The sequence below is a fragment of the Bactrocera tryoni genome, chromosome 1 (genome assembly GCF_016617805.1).
Source record: "Bactrocera tryoni isolate S06 chromosome 1, CSIRO_BtryS06_freeze2, whole genome shotgun sequence".
Lineage (NCBI taxonomy): Eukaryota > Metazoa > Arthropoda > Insecta > Diptera > Tephritidae > Bactrocera > Bactrocera tryoni.
Genome location: NC_052499.1, coordinates 78,793,495 through 78,816,382, shown reverse-complemented (window position 1 = coordinate 78,816,382; position 22,888 = coordinate 78,793,495). Strand labels below are relative to the sequence as shown.

At 36.2% G+C, this 22,888-nt stretch overlaps 1 pseudogene; it reads right to left on the bottom strand.

Moving 5' to 3' along the window:
* LOC120777044 overlaps nt 1-22,888 on the bottom strand; it is a 95,271-nt pseudogene that overhangs the window by 57,757 nt on the left and 14,626 nt on the right.

The window sequence follows — 22,888 nt, the reverse complement described above, 5'->3', positions numbered from 1 at the left end:
ACAATTCGCAGATTTTGTCTGGAGTCTGGGTTTCCTGCTTACAGGGCATGGGCCTCTGAATGCATTTTGCATCAGAGGCACCTTTCAGATACGTCAGGGGTGTTTTTGTGGGGCGGGTTAGAAAATTGGTCGCATTTGATTGCCGGAGTGCCCGATGTACTCGGACATTAGGGATTTGGGGTGGTATGGGGATTAGCTGGACTGATGGACAATTAGATATTAGCGGTGTGATCTCCACTAAGTCGGAATACCGGAACAGTTAGGGTCGTTTGCGCGTGAACTGTTTAAGCTTGGCGAAGGCGGTTAGCTGGAAGTTAGGGTTAGTTTCTGTATGATTGGGTGTGTGTAAGTGATGTTGTGTATGGGGTCCAACCCCTGGCCAAAAGTCCAGAGCCGTATGGGAAGTTCAACTGGTAGTAGTTTCGGCTACGAGGGTCTGACCGGAGACTTAATTCTGGTACCACGAGGGCAGGAGCCCTTGGAGTTCGCTCCAACCTGCTCGTGCGCGGACTGGCCCCCTCGGGGAGTATCGTGGTGGTTGTGGTTTGAAGCCCAATGGAGGGGAAGAACTGACTTTGTCAGGATTGAATGTGGAGTTGCATTGCAACCAGGTGTCAGACCCAAAGCACGGCAGAGGTTTTAGATGGGCCTCAACCCTACCAAGGTGGTTAGTGTGTCCATTCCACACTGCCAATTGGTACTGAAAATGCTTAGCGTTCTCAGGGCGCCGATCAACGCATAGATTTGATCCGCTGTGCTTTTGAGCGCCGTGGAGTAAGGCTGTCGACAGCAGGTGCCCACTGCCGTAAAACACACCGGACGTTGTCCAGAGTTAACTGACATAAGGCAATATTTATATTTCAAGCGCTGAGGCCTTTGCTATTGAAAAAAGCCGTGGAGCTGACCTCTAATGCACCCACAGGCAACTCCAGAGTCAACATCTACGAAGAAATACCAGCAGCTGTCAAGGCAGTAAGCTCGTATCGCAGCCAGAAGTGATCTGGGAAGCAGGATAGATGAAAAATATTGCCAGAAGTAAGTAACTTCACTTCTACTGGATGCCAGGCCCCAAAGGCATCGAGGGCAAGTACATCCGAAAACGTGATCAACATTGAGAAACCCATGCCTTGGTACTCAATAGAAGGGTCTGTAGAAACATGATGGGAATACTAACTGGGCACTGTCTGGTGGCGACACACCTCCGCACTAGGGAAACTATGACGTATCTCTTGTGCACTTGTCCCGCTTTGGCAAGAGTTCACTATAAGCATCTGAGGTCTCCACTGTATGATACACTGGCATCCTGTACGATGACTACTCCTCTTGGACTTAGCAACTGTACTGCATCTGGTATCGCAAAGGACTAAATTGGGTGGCTTATTGGCCTACCAGAATAACCTAGCCTAACCTCTATCCCTAAAAAACTGTAGGTATACTATATTCTACGATCAAAATTATGTCCTGGTATCGAAAAGTTTTCATTTCACAAGGTATATTTATGAAATTTTGAACGTATTATTACCTAAGGTAGCGGTATAATCTCGAAAGAAATTATTCAGATCTGTTCACTATAGCATATGAAAAATATTTTTGTGAATGGTATTGTATCGGGTGATTTTTTAAGAGCTTGATAACTTTTTTTTAAATGCATAAAATTTGCAAAATCTCATCGGTTCTTTATTTGAAACGTTAGATTGGTTCATGACATTTACTTTTTGAAGATAATTTCATTTAAATGTTGACTCATGTGGTTTCAACAAGATGGCGCTACATGCCACACAGCTCGCGATTCTATGGCCATTTTGAGGGAAAACTTCGGAGAACAATTCATCTCAAGAAATGGACCCGTAAGTTGGCCACCAAGATCATGCGATTTAACGCCTTTAGACTATTCCAGCTTTGGAAGACAACATTTCCGAAGAAATTCGGGCTATTCCGGCCGAAATGCTCGAAAAAGTTGCCCAAAATTGGACTTTCCGAATGGACCACCTAAGACGCAGCCGCGGTCAACATTTAAATGAAATTATCTTCAAAAAGTAAATGTCATGAACCAATCTAACGTTTCAAATAAAGAACCGATGAGATTTTGCAAATTTTATGCGTTTTTTTTTTAAAAAAAGTTATCAAGCTCTTAAAAAATCACCCGATAGTTTCGATGCATCCGACGTCAACGGTTTGGTTGATTTTGAAAGATCATTAAAATAATTAAACTATTCCACTTTCTTCATAATTGCTTTTACTAACCCTCAATTTCATATAAGCAATCACAAGTCGAATTTTATTTTTGCTTTAATTTCTTTCTTTTAATTCTGATGTTTAAAAACTTCTTTTCAACGCACTGCGCTTCTTGAAATGAATTTCTATGATTTTTTTTCCTAAAAGTCTACATATAAGTATATTCACACTTGTTACTAGACGAATTTCGTGAGATTTTTTATTCTTATTTGTTGCTTAACTTGGCAATCAGACTTTTATTTCTAACGGTGCTAAGAAAATTAATTGCGATCTTTACGATCAGTAGCCAGCAACTGCTGCTGCGAACCCACGTGCACTGACCTTCACCGGCAGCTACAAACGCGCACAACCATAGCTATTAAATGTATACATATATTTACATATACCATATGTATGTAGATATGTATGTAGAGAAATTTACACCCATATATAATTCTTTGCTGCTGCTTGGTCAGTTGCTCGCCGTAAATGTCTACACAATCCAAGTGTGTGATTGAGCATTGCGCTGGGAAAGTTGGGAGTGCTTTATAGGCAGCTAAAAACTCAACTCACCAAAAACAAAAAAAAGCAACTGAGCCAAAAAAATATATATGTATATGTATGTATTCTACATTGAAGTGTGTGCAAGCGCTTAGTTAAAGATAATCGTAAATTTTGCCAGCGTTTGTTGTTGTACGCAGTCACCTCTTTCTCTGCTCATTTACTTCCACATGTGGCGGCGTCCATCTATTTCCGTTAGAACGTTGACGCACTCGAACCAAACTTTTATAATTAATGCCTTCCTCTCCACTTGCAAATGCCAATTTTTCTCAATTAAAGTGAAGGAAAATAGTCAAAAAGCGCTAATAATCCAGCGTAATACTTTCTAAAGGAAAAGTGCGCTGCTAGCATTGGCATTGGCATTGTAGAGAGGCATGGAAATTTAGACATAAGTACACACTTGTATGTACATATATGCTATGAGATAACTAAATTTCGCGAACAGATAGATGCCTTCAATTTGCAAAAAAAAAAGACCAAACATATTATATGCCAAAAGTATATTGTCGAAAGGAAGCAGACGCGGTAAATAGGGAACTTGGAGGTAGCGCTGCCTGTAAAAATAAGTTTTGAGTGAACAAATCCCATTTAGTATTGAGTGTGTATTAGAGTGATTCAAAAAAAAAAATTTTTTTCGTTTGGTACTCGGAAAAATAGGTTCCTAGACATCTCTAAGAAAGTCTATAAGCTTCATCATTCATAATAATTTTTTTTCATTGAGTTATAAAATTCAGAAGAAATAAAAAAATTTTGCCAAAAATAATCAAACTTTAACTGTTAATATCTTTTAAGCGTTTGGGTTTATGAAAAAATCATTGTAGACCTTTTTTGTAGATCATTCAATTTCCCACAAAATCTAAGGAACAAGATATTTTTTCAAGTAGTTGGAAGCGAGATATAAATTTTTCTATCTGATAATAAGAAAAAATAGAAAACTGTATGTAGGAGGACCTTCCCGTTACAATTAAGACCTCATTTTTGGAGAGGCTTTCTTAGAGGTGACTAGGAACCTATTTTTCCGAGTACCAAATGAAAAAAGAAAATTTTGTTTTGAATCACTCTAGTGTGTATTCTTCTGGTCATTGTATAAGGCTTGGCACATATTGGAGTAAAAAGCAATATTAACGTTGTCCTTCTCTTTATTAAATTGTTTTACGAGGTTGGCTGAAGGAACACGACCTTAAACTATGCATAGTATTGAAAATGGAATTATGAAAATATGAGTGAAAATTGTTTCGTTTTACACTGTACATCCCATACATACCCATATAACTAGTATGTAGTTGTAAAGTTGCAAATTTTGTTCACATGGTATACTCTGTCGATGAAAGTACACCGGCATGTCCGATATACCATTGAATATGAACCGTTACAAATAATCACCAATTACTTCCTTGCATCTTGCAAATTTATAAACAAGGCTACATACAAATGTTTACATGGATTTTCGCCAAATGATTTCATTTGTTTTTTCACAAAACAATATATGCGTGTATGTACATATACATATATTCCAATTGCTTTGTATTTAGTAGGCTCACAGTTCGAACGGATAATTAGAATTAAATACTGGCATTAATTTGATTTTAAATTCAGGACTAGACTGGCGAATTATTGAGGGCGTTGGAGAAATTCTTGCTTAAGCGAATGGATTTATGCTGATAAAAATGTGAAGCTTGAAACGTGATCTAGTGACTGATCCCCAGAGCATACTGAAATTATGGAGGGAACACTTCAGCCTGCTGAATGGCAGTGAAAGTATAACTCAAGGAGAAGATGAACCCGATTCCCCTATCGATCACGATCTAGCGGACCATTACTGACCATGAAGAAGTTCGAATAGCAATTACCCGTTTGAAGAACAACAAAGCGGCGAGGCCGATGGATAGCCGGCGAGCTATTCAAATACGGCGGCAAAGTACTGATAAGGGGTATCATTAGCAGTCAACTGCATCAGCTATTTGTATGAACCTCCTCAACATCGGATATAAGGTTCTATTAAGAGTACTGTACGAAAGATTAAATCCCACGTCAACAGACTGATTTGCTTTTATCAGTGTGGCTTTAGACCTGAAAAATGAACAACTGACCATTCGCTAAATCTTGAAAAAGACCCGCGAAAAGATGATCGATACACACTAACTCTTCGTCGATTTTAAAGCCTTCTTTGATAGCATGAAAACGCTCTCTATGCAGCCATGTCTGAACTTGCTATCCCCGCTAAGCTAATATGGCTGTGTAAACTGGCGTTGAGTAATATTAAAAGCTCCGTCAGGATCGGGAAGAATCTCTCCGATACCTCGTTCAATACTAAATGAGGTTTCAGACAGTGTGACTTCAATCTTCTTCTGGAGAAAATAATTCGAGCAGGAGAGCTAAATAGAGAAGGTACAATCTTCTATAAGAGTGTACAACTCCTATTGTACGGCGATGATATTGATATTTTTGGCCTCAGTGATCACTCTAAGAAACATTTCGTGAAGGTCAATCACAATCAGTTGTTGTTACGAAAACTATTGGTGCTGTGCGCAAACCGATCTTGCAAATCGTCATGAACCTAAAGTAGACATTAGTGACACAACCATATATTCAATATTCCATAAAAATGTCACTGTAAAATAAATTTCTTCTCGTTGGATTCCACACAATTTGTCAATCGTGTCGATGGGTTGAGAGAAATGTTTACAAATTACGATAAAGGTGCTTCGAAACACGAGATCGTGACAGGTGATGAATCGTGGTTTAAATCAAGATGTGTCACTCTTCACCATGGCAATGCTAGCGCTCACACATCGCCTGAAGATAGATTTTAAAGAAGATTTTTTTTTTAAAAATAAAGAGACTTTCGATTACTAATATTTGTTTTTGTTCTTTAATCTCGAAATATAAAAGGCAGCCCTTTATCGAGATTTTTTTGGAATATCTAAGGAAATCATATCTGTAGATTGCCATGGTGTTACCAAACAATATCATAGGATGTCTTTTAGAGAGCATGTTAAGCAATTTATAGAGAGCTATTTATTCATTTCGAAACTAGATCATAGCGATTTCGTAAACCTTACTGTTGGGAAAATGAACTAATTCGACCCTCTACTCGTTAACTTAGTCATTGCAACCGAGAAGTCTACAACATTTATAAAGTTGGTGCTCGTGATATTTTTTGCTCGTGTTGAAACTGAAACTCCTGTTTCGATGTATCTAATTTTTATGCCTAGGCAGCGGTAAAATGTAGTTTATCTGACTAGTTTCTAGGTATCAATATCTCTCAATCATATTTTACTAGCAGTGCCAGTGAACAAATCAACAGCGTGTTGGCCTTTGAAACTAACATAGAGGTTATTAAAAATACTCCGCACTAATTGAGGTTAAGTGGATCTCCTATATTAAATCGAACCTCCCTATCGACACCATTTATCCCACTTAGAAGTACTGTTAAATTAATATCAATTAATTTTATAACTTTTCTCACATGCATATGTAATGTATAACTGTACACCGCCTCAAATGACAGTTCTATCTGACAATACCGATCTTCCCGTGATTTGGAGCAGCAGCTTAATGTGCGAATTTTGCGGTCAAACATTCTAATAAAACCGTCATTCGGCGCTTATCAGCGCTACTGTTGGCTTTACAGACGCCGCCGTTAGTTTATTGCGCCACTGCTGCCCCGACGACAATTAGATAATCAGGCAGCAGCGAAGCCGAAAAATATAAAAGTGTAAATCTCACACCTAACCAAACACCTACTTAACATTATACAAGCACATCAACATATAGAGATTTGTGTGTGCGTGTGCACAGATATGCTTGAACGCCTGCGCGTTGTCATTAGAATGTTGAGGCATCCCTGTAGGCATCCATCACACATCCATCGCACATCACACATCACAAATGAAGAGCACATCAAATGGTTATCACATCATCATAATATGGTGTACGTGCCACAGCGGCCAACTGACGGATTGTTATTAACAACTAAGTAAGCGATTATGTTTGTGCGTGTTTGTGTGTGTACGTTTGTATGTATTTATGGGTACTTATGGGTATGTAAGTGCGCGTGGCAGTCTATTTGGCCTCATTTTCATGTCATATAATTTTCATATAACACGCTTATGGTTTACCGTGTGCGAACGTGGTGGCTAAAATGGAACAACAACAAAAAAAATCTGCCGAAAGTAAAAATGAAGAACTTAAATTTTAAGTAGAAATAGGGAAGTGTCAAAAATAATTGGGTGCTCAGCATCACTGTAGCGTTCGAGCTTTATTTTTATACCTTATACACATTATATTAAATTTGCATGCAATTCGTAATAGCCAGAAGAAAGTGTCGAATACCCTGTAAAATATATGTAGGTATGTATAAATGATCAACATGATGAGCTGAGTCGATTTAGCCGAATTTGTAAGTCTGCTCGCCTGCCTGTGTATTCGTGAACTATTCACTTAGCTTTTGAGTTATCGCTCTGAAATTTTGCACCCGTCCTTTCCTCAGCAAAAAGCTACTCATATGTCGGAACAGCTAATATCGGACTACTATAGCATATAGCTGTCATACAAACTGAACAATCGAAATAAAGGGATTGTATGGAAAACTGTTTTAATTTAAGAAATATAATATCTTCATGAAATTTTGTATGAATTATTTTCTAAGGCATTGATATAATCTCCGAGAAAATTATTTAGATCGGACTACTATAGCATACAGCTGCCATATAACTGAACAAACTAAATCAGGTTTTTGTATGGAATACTTTTTATTTATCATAATATTTTCACGAAATTGGAAATGAATTATTGTGTTGTTGTTGTAGCTTCAAAATTCTGCTTGGAATATTGTCTACAGTACCCGAATAGATGGTGCAAATCGGACCCCGCAAGCATATATTTGCCATTAAAACACACCAAACAAAATCAAATAAATATTTTTATACCCTTTTAACTAAAAGAAATGCCCCTTACAAGGGTACTTTAGCTTCGTTGAAACCGAAGTTAACGCTTTTTTTTTTTTTTTTTAATAACTTTATTTGCCAGTTGTAAACAATAAAGGCTGCTGTTTCGCGGTGCGACGAGGCGTATAAATTGCGTGGGAATTTCACGCAAAACAAAGGCAACCGAAAACAAAGCAAAGCGACAGTCTGGAAATAATATGAAAAATTAAATAAAGGCGAAAAATCGCTTAGCAGTCGTAAAATCGCCCAACAACAAACAAAATACTTTGTTATTTTTATGGTTTGTTGACTCTTGCGCTGTGATTATAAGTATGTATATTTAGTGCCCATAAGCGCGTATTACCCTAACAATATATATATATATATATGTATGCGTGTATGTGTATGGGTGTGCGAGCTGACAATTTTTTGCGTAATTATCACATTTTTGCGCGCTTCAACACCTTTGCTGGTGATAATAAATAAATAAATTTATGCAATAACAATTGCTGGTCGTGCTGTTTGGTGGCTGCCCCAGCTGGTGGGGGTAGTGACAAAAATCACACGTTCGCGTATTAACGCACGCTTGGGATGACATTATATAATAGCCGTGAATTTAGCGCACTTTTTCACTCGTATTACGCAATTCTCAACCAATTGATGCGAATACAAATAAGTTATTCAAATAGTTAGTAATATTTTTGTTTAACTTAGAGAAATAGACAAGCGATAGATTGAGTAAGATTAGGCTGAAAGCAGTTTGTTTGAATTTATTATCATTAAATTAGTAAATTTCAATGGGTTACGCCTTTAAAAATTACATACTGAAAGTTCAAATCGCTATATCAACAAGTTATTGAGTTACAGCCTTTTAAAATGTAATCAATAAGTTCAATCAGCTTGAATATATAATTATTATATATTAAAACGCATATTTTTTCAACGTGGAACTAATTTTAAATAAATTTGAGGTTATGAATATTTATTTCATCGTTTTTTAGTCTAGAGTTTAACGCAGTAAAAATGAATGAACTATCTGCAGTTGCCATTTAGAAGCTGTAATCAGACCTTATCGAATTTCTGTACGATCAGCGAGCAAAGGAAGACTTACATAATCCTTAAATACTGCTATAAGGAGGAAGATAAAACCGAATGCCGATTTTTTGTAATTTTTTTCTCCAATAATTCACTACATTTTTATGTAGAGGCGAAAATGTTGTTTTCGGTATAAGAATCCAAAGGATTGAACTCGAAGTCTTGCGGATTCTACATATAGCATCCAAGAAAAACAGACCGCCTTGTTCATTAGCAAAAATATATGTAATCTATAAACATAGACGAAATATCTCCTGTCTTCAAATAAACACCCGCTACTTGGCTCCCACGTCACTGTTGACAGTCATAAATTCGAAGTCGTAAATAATTTCGTCGATTTCGGAACCAGCATTAACACCTCTCTCGAGGAACAAAGACCAAACTCTCGTCCTCTTATATAATCCTGAGGCATGGACAATGACGTCTTCTGATGAGTCGGCTTTAGGAGTGTACGAGAAAAAGGTTTTGCGGAAGTTCCGCAGTCGACGGAACGATGAGTTGTACGAAAACACGGTGAAATTGACTAAGTTCAGCGAATCAAGAGCCAGCGGCAGCGCTGGCTAGGTTATATCGTCCGGATGGAAGAGAACACGCCAGCTGTAAAAGTTTTCAATTCAGAAGCAGAGGAAGAAGAAGACCACAAATTCGTTGGAGAGATCAGCTAGAGAAGGACCTGGCTGCACTTGGTATCATAAATTGGTGCCAAATAGCGAAAAGAATAAACGGCTGTTGTTAAAGAAGAAGCAAGTCTTACTAGATTATTTGGTTCTATAGTCAATTCGTAGCGCGCGCTATTTAAGGGGTTCTTTAGGTAATTTTTTTAAACTTGTCTTATATTATTATTGTTTTAGGATTCCTATCTTTTTGAAAATATAATATAGCCCCTTGTCCCGGATAGACTGGAGCTCCCCAAGAGTGAACGAATTTTGCAAATCCGTCAAATAGTTTCGCGGCCTATTCAATTCAAACAAACAAACAATCAAATATCTCCTCTTTATAATATTAGTATAGATGATTGTCATATGAATTATATATACATATGTTATATGTTTAAGAGCTCGTAATATATGTATAATACTTATACTGTCTCAAAGATTTCCAACTCATTAGACTCTTTATAAACAAAACAGAGAAGAGTTCAACGTGGTTTTTCCAATACCTTAGACATTATATACATATTACCATACTAAACACTATGAAACATAACTCACCGATTGTCATTTCAACAGAAAATGTAGAGAACACAAACAAACTAATTTGATGACCAAATGAGCAAACACTGAAATAAAAACAAAACAAACAAAGACAAATAGCGGCTTCCTTTTATTTTGAATGTAAATTAGTTTTTTTTTTTCACTTATGGTCATAAATATATTTAACCACTATGGAAGATAATAGGCACTAAACCTGTGGCATAATTTATTAAAGAGGGGACTTAATTTTTTTTTGATTTTAGTTTGTTGTAAAGCTAAAGTAATAATGAAAGAAAAAATTGTTGAAAAAATTAAAACAATTAGCACTGCAAACAAAATGTGAACAACAAGAATTTTTCAGTATTTTGTTCAGTGCAAAAACAGCCAGCGTCTAGTAAAATATCCATTAAAATTATAATAAGCAAAGGGCGGTTGTTGATTCTATTGAAAATTCATTGCGCTTTGATGTTTATCGTTTAATCATTATGCTTGAGGTAGAAACAAGTACTTAAATTTTGTACACGAATCACTTGTTACCTACATACAAGTTATATACCCAAAAATATCAATTTGATTTCCTAAAAGTTTTAAACAATCCATCAATATCCCATGATCCTTCCTTCGTTTTATTTTCGTTTCCAATCCACTATTATCCGACGACTTATCTTCGGCCAGCTATAATTGTAACGAGTTTTGCTGGAACGGATAACAGCAAATATATAGAAAAGGTCATGTGGAGTTTTGACTTTTCTTATGTATTTTGAAAATTTGGAATATGTCGTTCTGTAGCTTTGTTCTTTGATTGGAATATTGACGCTTCAACGAAAATTATTAAAAACATTCTTTCTTATATGTTCTTGAATAGAAACCTCTGCACATAGGTTCTTATAAGATATATTTTAATTGTTCTGGGATATTGTTTTTTTATAGCGAAATTATAGTTTCTTCGCAGTAGTTGCTTAAACCATATCTTCCGTGATACTCGTGTGTATTGATTTAATTGATTGAATTTTAATAGTCTAGAAATAATTTGTTTTATTTTCAAAGTTTAACTATTGAAGAATATGTCAATGTTTTTTCAAATTTAAATTATTTTCGGAGATATAGATATTTGGCTAACCGGGCATCAAAACTGTTTTGGTCGGAGGTGAAACTTTAAATTTGCTTCACGATTTCTCGGGTTCTACTGGACCGATTTACCAGAGATTTTTAGAAAGTGTTCTATATTTTATCAGACAGTCGGCTTTTCGTGAAAAAGAAATGTCCAAATTTTCCGAAATTATTCAAAATTAAGTTTTTTTTTGGTTTGTAAGTAGATTGTTGGGAGGGTAGAAATGTTGGTTAGGTTACTTCATTAGCATCGCTTTTCATGAAATTTTTTCGCGTAATTTTCATTTTGTTTTGTATAAATATCTGCCAAAAATCCAATTTTAAGTTTTTTTATTCGTCTAATTCTAAATTAAGATTTTAACTAAAACATGTACTTTTTCACTTCATATCATCCTGTAAGGAGTTATCCTGCCAACGTGGCTGCATTTTTTTCCAAGGAGTCACCGGAAATGGCATCGCAATGACCGAGTTTAAAAAATTTCAGTAATTCTTTGTTAATAGGGTATGTTTGTAACAATAAAATTATTAATATTTTATATGAGAAAAAAATTTTTTGCAAAAAGCCCGTTTTTACTCGAGGAAACACATGTAGCCCTTTAACCCAAAACCACGATAAGTTTTAAAAGTTTCCGAATTCTCATTTGAATTGCTTGAAATAATTCTTATATTTCTCTGGTTATCAATTAGATATTCAATGCTTTATAACACAATTCCCATTTATTTGCATTTACTATTGACGTAATCTCAATAAATAAAGTTACCTATGTTGTTATTGTAGCTTCTTAGAAAAAACGAGTCAATTGAGTTATGTTAATCGATGGCGAAATTAGGTTAAAAGCAGAGATTGACAAAAAATAGTTAAACTTGATATTTGCATATTTCAATAAAAATAAAATTGTTTCCATAATTACCTAATATTTTAAGGTTTAGGGAAACTAGGTCACAACACCACAGGTAGTAGAACACAGAAGTAAACAAAAGTGCTGGAGAACAAGTCGAAATATTGATTTATTTATTATTTCTTTAGACTTAACTTGAAAAAAAATCAATAAAGTAGGAATGTTTTTGTTGTTACCTAACATATTGTTATGGAAATGAAATTGACATGCTCTTCGAGATTCTATAAATTAATTATTATCAGAGACTTGTGTATATTTTTGATACCGGGGCGCCAATAAATCAATCATCGCTGATGGACAAAATCCAACGTCCAAAAATTAGAACAAATGCAGAGGTAATTTATTATTATCTCAAGGTGGGTGTGTGACTTTGCTAAAATACCTCAGAGTGCTTAGGTAATATTAACTGCTAATATGTCTATTTACAGTAAAAAAAAAAAAACATGAACAAAAATTGTTTAATTTTTAATTTTTTTGTTTAATTTTTTTCCAATCCGTAGATTTCAGTTCTTAAGTAAAATCTATTCTATCTTCTATTAGTCAACCGCATTTACTTATTTTTCTATTAACATGGATTTCACTGTCCCACTTCTTAGTAATAACTATTATCATACGATCTTTAGCAATGTCAAACACGCCTAAAATCTTTTACTTTTCACCAATTGTACCCTTTTTGTGTTCTTATAACATTTAACATGTACACCTCTAAAAATAAACGCCTCTGCAATAAAATGTCGAACATAACTATCTATACACATATGTACCGTAAGTGTATGAATGGTATTAGTTAGTGGCAGCCAGCCCTACAAATCTGCATATATTGGCGCAAATATTCAATGCTTGCAAACCTACAATATCCAAATTTTTTATTTCCATAATGATTGTCTATCTATGTATATCTATTTTTATCTTTCGTTGTCTATAACGGTTTTCAAAAGCCAATTCTTTGGCTTGCAGACACGAGTTGAAACAAAATCAAATACAGGCGTTCCGCGTATTGTCAGTCATTTTTCAAACAACGTGAAATGGTTGCAAATTTGCATATTTTTCGAATATCCGCGAATATCTACGAAAGACATATGTTTGACAGCGTCGGAACAAATATCAAAATAGAAATACAATTTTTCAAATACATATACAAGTATATATTTATAATATACATAGATATATCAAAGTTCGTATATTGAATAAATTCAGATCAGATCTGCACTTTTAATCATTTTCAGTGTCATTTTTTTTAGCAAAAAAGCAGTTAAAAGTAAATGATGATCACCTATAGTCATTTCCAAGTCAATGAGCAACAACAACAAGTGTATCAATTTCAGAAAAATTTCTTCAAGACTTTCCTAAATTACATTATCGGGTCAAATCACTGTAACATAAAGCTACCATACAAACTGAACAGTCTGAATAAAGGGCTTCTTTAATCGACAAGATATTTTAATAAATTTGGTATGGGTTGTTATCCAAGCCAATGATGCAAGAAACTAAGGATGTAGCGGTTATACAAATTGATCGATCGGAATCAAGTTCTTCTAAAAAGTTTCTTTATTTATGAAGGGTATTATAACTTACAACCAAAGTAAACATTTTCTTTTTGTATAATACAGGAATTCTCCGACGCCTTTGTCAGTATATGTGACTCTTAAAATAACTTTTAGTAATTTTATTAATTATCCAAATAAATAAACTACTTAAAGTTTTTTTAGTATTTATTATAATGCTGAATATATTGTCTATATTCTGTTATCGACTAATTTTATAAATTAACTAATAATCATGCCATATTGGATAATGAGTTGTTGATTATATGCTTGTAATGAAATTTTTGCCTCTAAAGAAATATTCAACGTCGTTGAACATTTCAAAACTCAATTTTTAACTTGTAAATTTAATGGCAAGAATTCTTCTCTGGCACGTCTTTAAGCCAAGTGCGTATACATAAGTATATATGTATATATCGTATATCAAACACACTGGTATCTACGAATCTGCGCTGCGCTCGTACAGCGCGCCAGTTTCATTCGATCGCTCTCTTTATCCAGCCCCAATTAGCGACCCGCTCCAAATCACGCACTGCGTGTGAACTGCAGTATAATGAAATAAGCACGCATAAGTGGGGGAAACCAGGTAGTGGAAGAATAAGCATACAAATGGCAGGCACAAAAGCAAAAAAGAGAAAAAAATTGCCACAAAGCAGCAATTTTCATTTCAATTTTATTTCGCAAATTGCAAATTTGCTATAAAATAAAACATTACTGGGCGTTTTTATGTTAAAATATGTTTTAGTTGTTGTTGTGCTTACATGCTACATATTTTTTAAACCAGTTGCGATTTGTTTATTATTCTTTATAGGATTTTTTATAGGCAATCATTCATTAAAGCTTCATTCAGTGTGCGCTGACGCTGTACATATAATTGTTGTTACTGTTTTTGTGTGTTAAATTTGTTATTGTATTATTTGTATGCCTGCACGTACATATTTACATGTATATATGTTGTAAATGATTCCTGCGAATCGAGCGCCTGATTTCCATTCTGACCACGTTCCGAGCGACACACCAACGCGCCAATGGACACAGCTAACTCGTGCAGCGTATTACATGTTGTTGTTATTGGCCTTTGCTATTTTTCATGTATTCCTAGCATTTCTTATTTGTTTTCGTTTTTTGCTGCTGTGTTTTTTTGCTTTTATTTTAGAGCAACAACTAAAAATATGTGAAAATTGTTGCATGAGAAATGGGCTTATCGATCACTTTTGCTAATTCGTTACAAGCCACGCAACAAAGTGTGCGCGCGCCAGGGACCCGGGCGTGCGCGCCAACTGCAATTTAAGTGGAGTAGGCAAGAAAAAGGATCTGCAATTACCAAAACATGCACGCACACATGCGCACATGACAGATCGACAGATCGACGCGCGATTCACTTGGGTCAACGTTGCAGCCGCCGCCACCTACGCCCTCGGCGCGCCAATGCACTGCAAGCACCGCAGCAACAACAACGCGCGCTGCTCTTGTTGTTTCGCAACGTGGGTGGTCCATGCAAAATCGCCATTTGCACGGCGCGCACAGCGCTCCGTTGCATTTTACGAGACAATCAAATCATTATCGACACTGAGTTATAAGCATTTTATATAGTAATTTGCGTTTTATGGAGTATTTAATGCCATTCCTCCTATTTATTTATAGCGCATCGAGACGAAGTGGGCAAGCGTTGATATTGTGCTGTGAACGCGTGCGCGCGCCACCCCAACAGCAACGCCAGCAACAATGACATGCGCACGCCGCGCTAACTCCTTCGCTGCCGCCGCCGCCACCGCTACTGCAACACTGCGCGGCCGCATTACTTCAATGAACTTCGTTCTAAAAGGCATGCCACTAATGAATAACATTACTTAGGGATAAACCGCATACACACACATACAGGCATATGTGATATGTATCGGTGCTGTGTGCACCTTCTTTTGTTTTGTGGTGGCACCATCAGCACCATTCAAGTGCGAAACGGTCGGTTGTCACCGGCGCGTAAAGGTAGTGACAGACAGTTCGTGGAATGCCGACGTATGTCGCCTTCCCAGGGGTCGGGGCTATTGTTATTGCATAGTTTTTTCAGCATTGTTATTGTTGTCTCATAGTTGTGTTGGCGGCGGCAACTGGCGTTGACTGGTGACTTGATTCTGCAGAAACTTCCTATTTGCAATGTGCTATGTGCCGCAATGGTCGGTCGGCCAGTTCGATTGGCAGGCGGCCAAAAGTCCACTGGGCATGCGGTTTGTAGTTAGTCTAGCAGTGTCTATTATGTGTTTGGACCTGTGTATGTCTGCGCTTGCTACTGGCCACGAAGCCGTGTGAGCAAAATGCGAAATTCTTGTTGATTTGTTGTGACCATTGCACGGTAGTCCTGGAAACTCACTCTCTAAGTCTAGTCGAAATTATGTGAAAATCACATAGGTAAATACGAAACTTTCGTTGACTTGAATGTTATGCAGTCATTTTATAATCCTGTAGGTTTTTAGAACCTTTCTTCAGGGTTGCTGAATCAATCTAATTCAATTTATGTAAAACATACTGGATTTATGGATATTTTTTGAAGTCCGCGTCCATTTTTTTTTTTTTGAAATAGTACGACCAATATAGCTTCGCTCTTAATCGGTCAGGTAGACAAAAACACACTGCTTCAAATGACAGCAGAAGGGTTTGGTATAGGTAAGGTTATTTCTTCCCAGCGCATGAGGGCGAAACTCCCCTGGCTCTTCTTCCAAGGCATTACCAAAAGTGTAAACTTCATTAAAAAGTTCAAGATTACCCTCAGCAGTAAGGCTGAACGGAATGATTCCGCTTTCCGCTTAGGGATCGTATAATCAAGTGGTACACCGATGGCTCGAAAGCGTCGGAGGGAATTGGTGACGCAGTCGCAGGACCACACACCAAACCCTCCATGGAAAGTTTTCTGAGCATATTCCAAGCACACGTCTTTGCTATAAATCGGTGCGTAGAGATAATCGTCGAACGCAACTATCGCAATGAACTTAAAGTTATACTCAGCGTCAGTCAGTTGGCACTTAAAGCGATCTGTGCCACCACGAGATCAAATCGCTATAGGCGCAGGATTGTATAGGACGGCTGAACAGTCTACCAGATCGTAAACAAGTGCACCCTTGGGTGCCCGGTCACAAGTCAGAAAAAAGGGAATCAAACTTTCATTGCGGTTGGTCGCCATATGGATGCAAGAACGAAGGAGTTGGGCAGGGAGGGGTATTGACAACAACTCCAAGGCATGCACCATGTCAGGTTGCTAATGGGTGCTTACAAAAGGTTTATATATGTAATCCACCTCTCAAAGCACAAATTTAGGCTATTTGTCGCTTTCTACACTGGCCATTGTAAGCTTAAGTAGCACTTATATAACATGGCCCTAGCTTCTTGTGCGAATTGCCGGTTCTGCGAAATGGAGCCTGAACACCTGCTAATTGACTATACAGCAGTTGTAGGCGCAGGATACAGCCTCTTGGATCCATGTTTCCAAATAGATTTCAAATCGCCTCAAAAGCACCTAGCAGTATATCGGTTTATAAGCGATTTGGGACTTCGAAACTTCAAAAATTTACGGAAAATAGGACTTGTCGGAGAATATAAAACTATAACAATTTGAATTTTAAATGTATAAATCACAAAAAAATCGAAGAATTTTCGGTTTCAATTTATTTTTTAATATTTTAGAATCAAATTAGAGGAAAGAAAACACTGTAACTTATTCTAAGCAGGGGAGTGCTGGGAAACACAGGAAAATCCATTAATATGCGCAAAGTGTGAAAATGTCTGGCCATATTAAAGGGTGTAATAAAATCAGTTGTGAGTTCGATTTATACAAAAATTATGGCACGTGACCACGCATAATAATTGCAGCAGTGATTATTTTATCAAAAACAAAGTTGGACTTTGATAGAAAAATAAAAGGATTAAAAACAATTCCAATGGGAAAAAAGTGTTAATGATTATAAAAGCCGAGCATTTTATATTAAATGCATAAAATTGATTTTAAAAATAACAGAATTGCTGTAAAATAGTGAAGAGAGATTTAATTGCACCATTTGACAATTTGTATTTGATTTTCATCCAAACTATGTAAGGCAATGAAGCTGCCATAAGGCTCTAAGCTGTCTGTATAATTTTTGAAATGCATGCTTTCAGAGTACAGTAATTGCTTGCTGTGCAGTACTTTTAGAAAATTTCAATCCATTAAACTACTCGGTAATGGTAATAAATGCAAAGCACACAGCAATGCACAGTGCGAAACCAGATCTATATTTGAGTAAGTCTAAACTTCCGATAAAAGTGATAATTAATGCTAATTAGATAGTACGATAGTAGGGTGAAGTTAGTAGTATGTGCTAATGGGATCGTTCTTTTCAGAGTGGCTAAACGGTATTCTTACACAATTACCGTTAGTTTGACTCCAGAAATATGCGTTAAGTTAATAAATGAATGCTTGCAAAGGCAGAGGCTACTAAACGAGTGTGTGAACTTTTCAATAAACTTCTGGAACATGTTGTAAAATTAGTCAACTTTTATTAAGCTAAGAACCAAGAAAACATAAAAGTTAATGTGCCGAATGAGAGCCAGGTCACAACGCAATATTGACAAACTGTCGGCGCAAGGCATAGCGGAGATTCATCTTCAATTACTTCGCTAAAATATAGAGGCGCGAAGATATTTTGATGGGTGGCACTTTAAATAGATATTAAACAAATATTAAAAAGTACAACTAAGCTTCTTCTGCAGGTTGATTTTGGGTTACATACATACATCATTTAAATACCACGAGCTTATTAAGGGCACACACGGTGTAGAATTTTCGATAGCTCATAAAAGGTGATCCATTTCGAGGTTCTCTACTTTGTTAAAGAAAAAACACAACGACTTCATGTTGTATGAGCAATGTTTATTATAATTCGAAAGAACATCCGTTGGCATTTATTTTTTGAAGATTATCTATCTCAAATGTTGGCCACAGCTACGTCTCAGATGGTCCATCCGTAGAGTCCAATTATCGATGAATCGTTCGAGCATTTCGATTGGGAACTAGCGAAATGTACGCTTTAAGGCCTGGACCGAAGCGGGACTGTTTGCATAGACATTAGATTTTACGTATCCCCACAGGAAAAAGTCTAACGGTGTGGTATCAAACGATCTTAGTGGCCAATCGACTGGCTCAAAACATGAAATTATCCGCTCACCCAAGTGTTGTCTCAATAAATCCACTCATTGATCCGATATGTGGAAAGTGACACCGTCTTGTTGAAACCAAATGTCGTCCAGATCACAAGCTTCAATTTCAGTCATCAAATAGTCAGTTATCATGGCATTATAACAATCGCCATTGACGGTTACGTTCTAACCGGCATAATTTTTAAAGAAATATGGACCGATGTATCCACCGACCCACAAACCATATCAAACAGTTTTGTTTTTTCTGAAAGAAATGGAAGCTCTTGAATCTCTTCAAGTTGCTCTTCGTCCCAAATACAGCTAATTTTGCTTGTTTACATACCCATTGAGCCAGAAATGGACTTTATCGCTGAATAAATTTTCTTCAAAACATCGGATCTTCTCGAAACTTTTCAAGAGCCCATAGAGCGAAGCTATGTCGCTTGGGAAAGTCGAGCGACTTCAGTTCTTGTAAAAGCTATATTTTGAACAAAAATAACATGACAACTTGACACGTCTTACACTTGATCTGCCCAAAAATGGCATTGAAAAAAGTACCTCTACTTAGATCAGCCGTTACTAAAGTGAAGACTAATGTACCGGGTTTGATCGTTAGTACATCACAATTATAGTACATATTTTGAGACCGGAACATATCAGAAGAAAGCGAATAAAGTGGCGATCAGAAAACATAATCTCGAATATTTTGCCTAGTACTAAAAAACTAGTACTTTATGCTAGATACGTCCGTCACTAACATTAAATGCTTAAAGTATTATGTGAGTAAGGGAGCCAATAATGGATTTATATAACGAAAACTGGACCAAAATGGTTATTTTGATTATATTTTGATCTTGAAGAAGTAAAAAGCATAAACATAAATCTTCAATCCAACATACATATGTATATTTAGAACCATCAGATGAAGCAATTGAAATCATAAAACCACTAATCATAACACTCACTTAACCTCAAAAAGTAAAACTTTTTGAATTCAACTAAAATCTACTATTAAAGTCAGCAAATGTTTTCGAGCTTAAGACAACTTTAATAAAATTAAACTAAATAAATTATATTTCTTAGCCATAAGGTTTTCGGGAATTTATGAGTAATGTTGAGTGTCTATTTCCCGCCAGGGATTAAAGGAATTACGAAAAGCACAAAAAAGTAATAAATAAGCGCTAAAAAAATACCGAAAGCCAGACGCAAGTGTGTAGCAGGAAAGTGCCATGTGGGCACTTGGAAGCATTCGCATTGCGCTTTGCCTCGCACACATGCCTCCCCTTCCCCGGTGAGGGAGGCTGACAGCCGGACTATGATGCTGGTAATTAAATTTCCGCGCACACAAACCAACCGAAAGCAATACAATTAAACAATAGCAAAGTGCCAGACTAATTCGCTCAAAGACCCAAATATAAAGCCACTAACAGCAATAGCAACAACAACAATAATAGCAAACAATTATGTACTGCGAAACAATGTTGTGGCTTGATATCCAGCGTCCAGCCACAGTACAAATAATGTAATACGCAACAACAATAGCAAATATAGAAAAGTAAAAACCAAAAAATGCAATAAAATATAGAACTGTTTCGTTAAGATTTAGTTGTGGCAAGTGCTTGTACGAGTAGTACAACAGCAAGAACAATGCTGCTATGTTGCAACATAAGGCAAAGGTAAAGTAAGAGTGAATCGTAGTAAGTCGCCAGTCAGCAGTCTAGCATAAATGCGCGACGGAGACTACATACATACATATATACATATGTATGTATATACACAAGCACATACATATATGTATAGATCGCAAGTACTAAATACTAAACACATGTATATACATACACTTGGTCTGTTGCTGTGGGTCGCTCAGGAGCAATGACTTGATGCTGGCAGCCGAAAAATACCCAGCTACCCATACATACATAATTCTTAGATAAATATGTGTGTGTATACATATTTATCTATGTATATATGTGTTTATTTTGTTGTCATGTTGGGGCGCAATAAATAGTCAATGCATAGTTGTTGTTGTGGAATTTCGCAAGTATTTATGTTTTATTGTCTCACTAGGAATGAGCGATGTTCTCCTTGCGGAGCTTGGAGTTTAAGATTGTTCTGATAGAATATTAACATTTATATACCACATACATACGTATATATTTGTAAGTTTTAGAATTTATATGCAACTTGCAATCAAATAAATTTGGTTGTATTTTAAGTGTTTTTAATAAATATCGAAATTGGTATCTTATGGGGTTACATAGGTTTCTTCGTGCAAAAAACTGCCTACATTCAATACATATTTTTTTCATATAAGATATGGAATATTCTATTCTTATTTTAAACATATTTTACAAAGATTTTATAAAATTTTCAACGGAAAATATTTAAAACTCGGCCATTACGACGTCACTTCCGGCAGTCCCTAAAAATATCTGCCTTCGCGTGGACAGCTGAATTTGATAAATAATCATCTGAAGTAAAAAGAATTACATGCAGGTTTTAATTAATACCATAAATAGTTGTTGGATGAAGGAACAAAACAGGATATTTATACTTTTGGTAGACGTTTTCACAAAAAATGTAAATTTGTTTTTAAAGAGTTGCATTTGAACAAAAAAATTTATCGTTAAAAACCTTGTATATACTATGAGAAATTCGCGAAAACAATGTACCTGACTTCGAGTGCTCAATTTCTCAAGGCTATGTATCCTAAATTAATATTAGAAAAAATTGAGTTTTTTCATATTTCGATAGGTTATTCATTTAAAAGTAACCTAATAAAATTTTAAATTTATATCAAACACAGGTTTAGGGTTACAAACTTTTAAAATGTAAGCGCTTTGTTTCATGGAGGATGGAGTCATGTTCAAGCAAGTGAGGAAAGTTCTCTGAGCGCCATTCACTTGGGAGCTTACCACTTCCGGTTCTACCCCAAGTATGCTCTGAGTTGCCAAAAAAACATCCGTTTGAAACCGAGCTAAAGTGAGAAGGCGAAAAATCCCTCCCTAGGGTTGTGCATTTGGTTTGGATCAGCCTCGGATGAGAGACACCCACTATAAACTTTTAGAATAGGACTTTCGTTAAAATTAAAATAAGTGAACTATATCCTAGGGCTTGTATGTATGTATATATATGTATATCTATAAATATCATGAACTACCTGAGCACCCAAGTAAATATGCATGCATAAAATATTTTATAAATGAGTGTAACTTACGTTTTACAAGAAAATAGTCCTTGCCTTTGAATATAGTCAATGACCCGGTCATCGATCAAGTATTTCACAGACTGATCTTGCGATATAAGACGTCGTATCAACATTGAACTAATTTCGTTTGGTACACAATTCGTTATTAACGTGATATGATCCTTTGATAAGAAAAAAAAGGCTTCAAAATAATTTTGTGACCACTTCAAAACCAAACTGTTGATAAACCATACCTGATATTTCTTCAACATATCTGACTCGAATACGAATTTTTCAGGATTAGAGCCATAGCGTGAGATAACCACTAAACCATGATTGCCAACAATATCTTCAATCTTAAAACAAAAATTAATTTATTAAATTGCATACGTAATGTCCGAAACATTTTGTATTGCGCTAATACATACATCCTTATCTGCCCATAGCCCTGGCACTGCAAATGATTCAAGTAAATCAGCTCCACACAGCAATTTCAATTGCACACCATCCTGCCGCTCACGCAAACCGGGAGTCATCCAACCAGGTAGAGTACCGTTTATATCACTTTCTAGTGAGTTGATGTAGTTATTCATATAATTTTGGTGGTACTGCAGAACCGAGATTGTGCGTGAGCATTCCGTTTGCGTTATTTCCCAGTCTGAGGGCATAAAATTAAAAATTTAAAGTAGTTAATTAATAAATAAAAGCCTGTAGATATGTTATAACCAACTTACTTTTATCCATGTTGAGGATTGCAATGCTAATTTCAACATGGCAATCGATGTGTACCAGCAACGAGTCCTTCCTTCTGATATGAATCATGTGTGGGTGAAACGATGCCACCAATGACGTGATGTGTTCCTTGTGTTTTGTAGTAATCACGTGCAATTTCTATATTATAAAAGAAAAATATAATAAACAAGTAAGGAAGGGCTAAGTTCGGGTGTCACCGAACATATTAACTCTCGCATGATAAAGTGATAATCGAGATTTC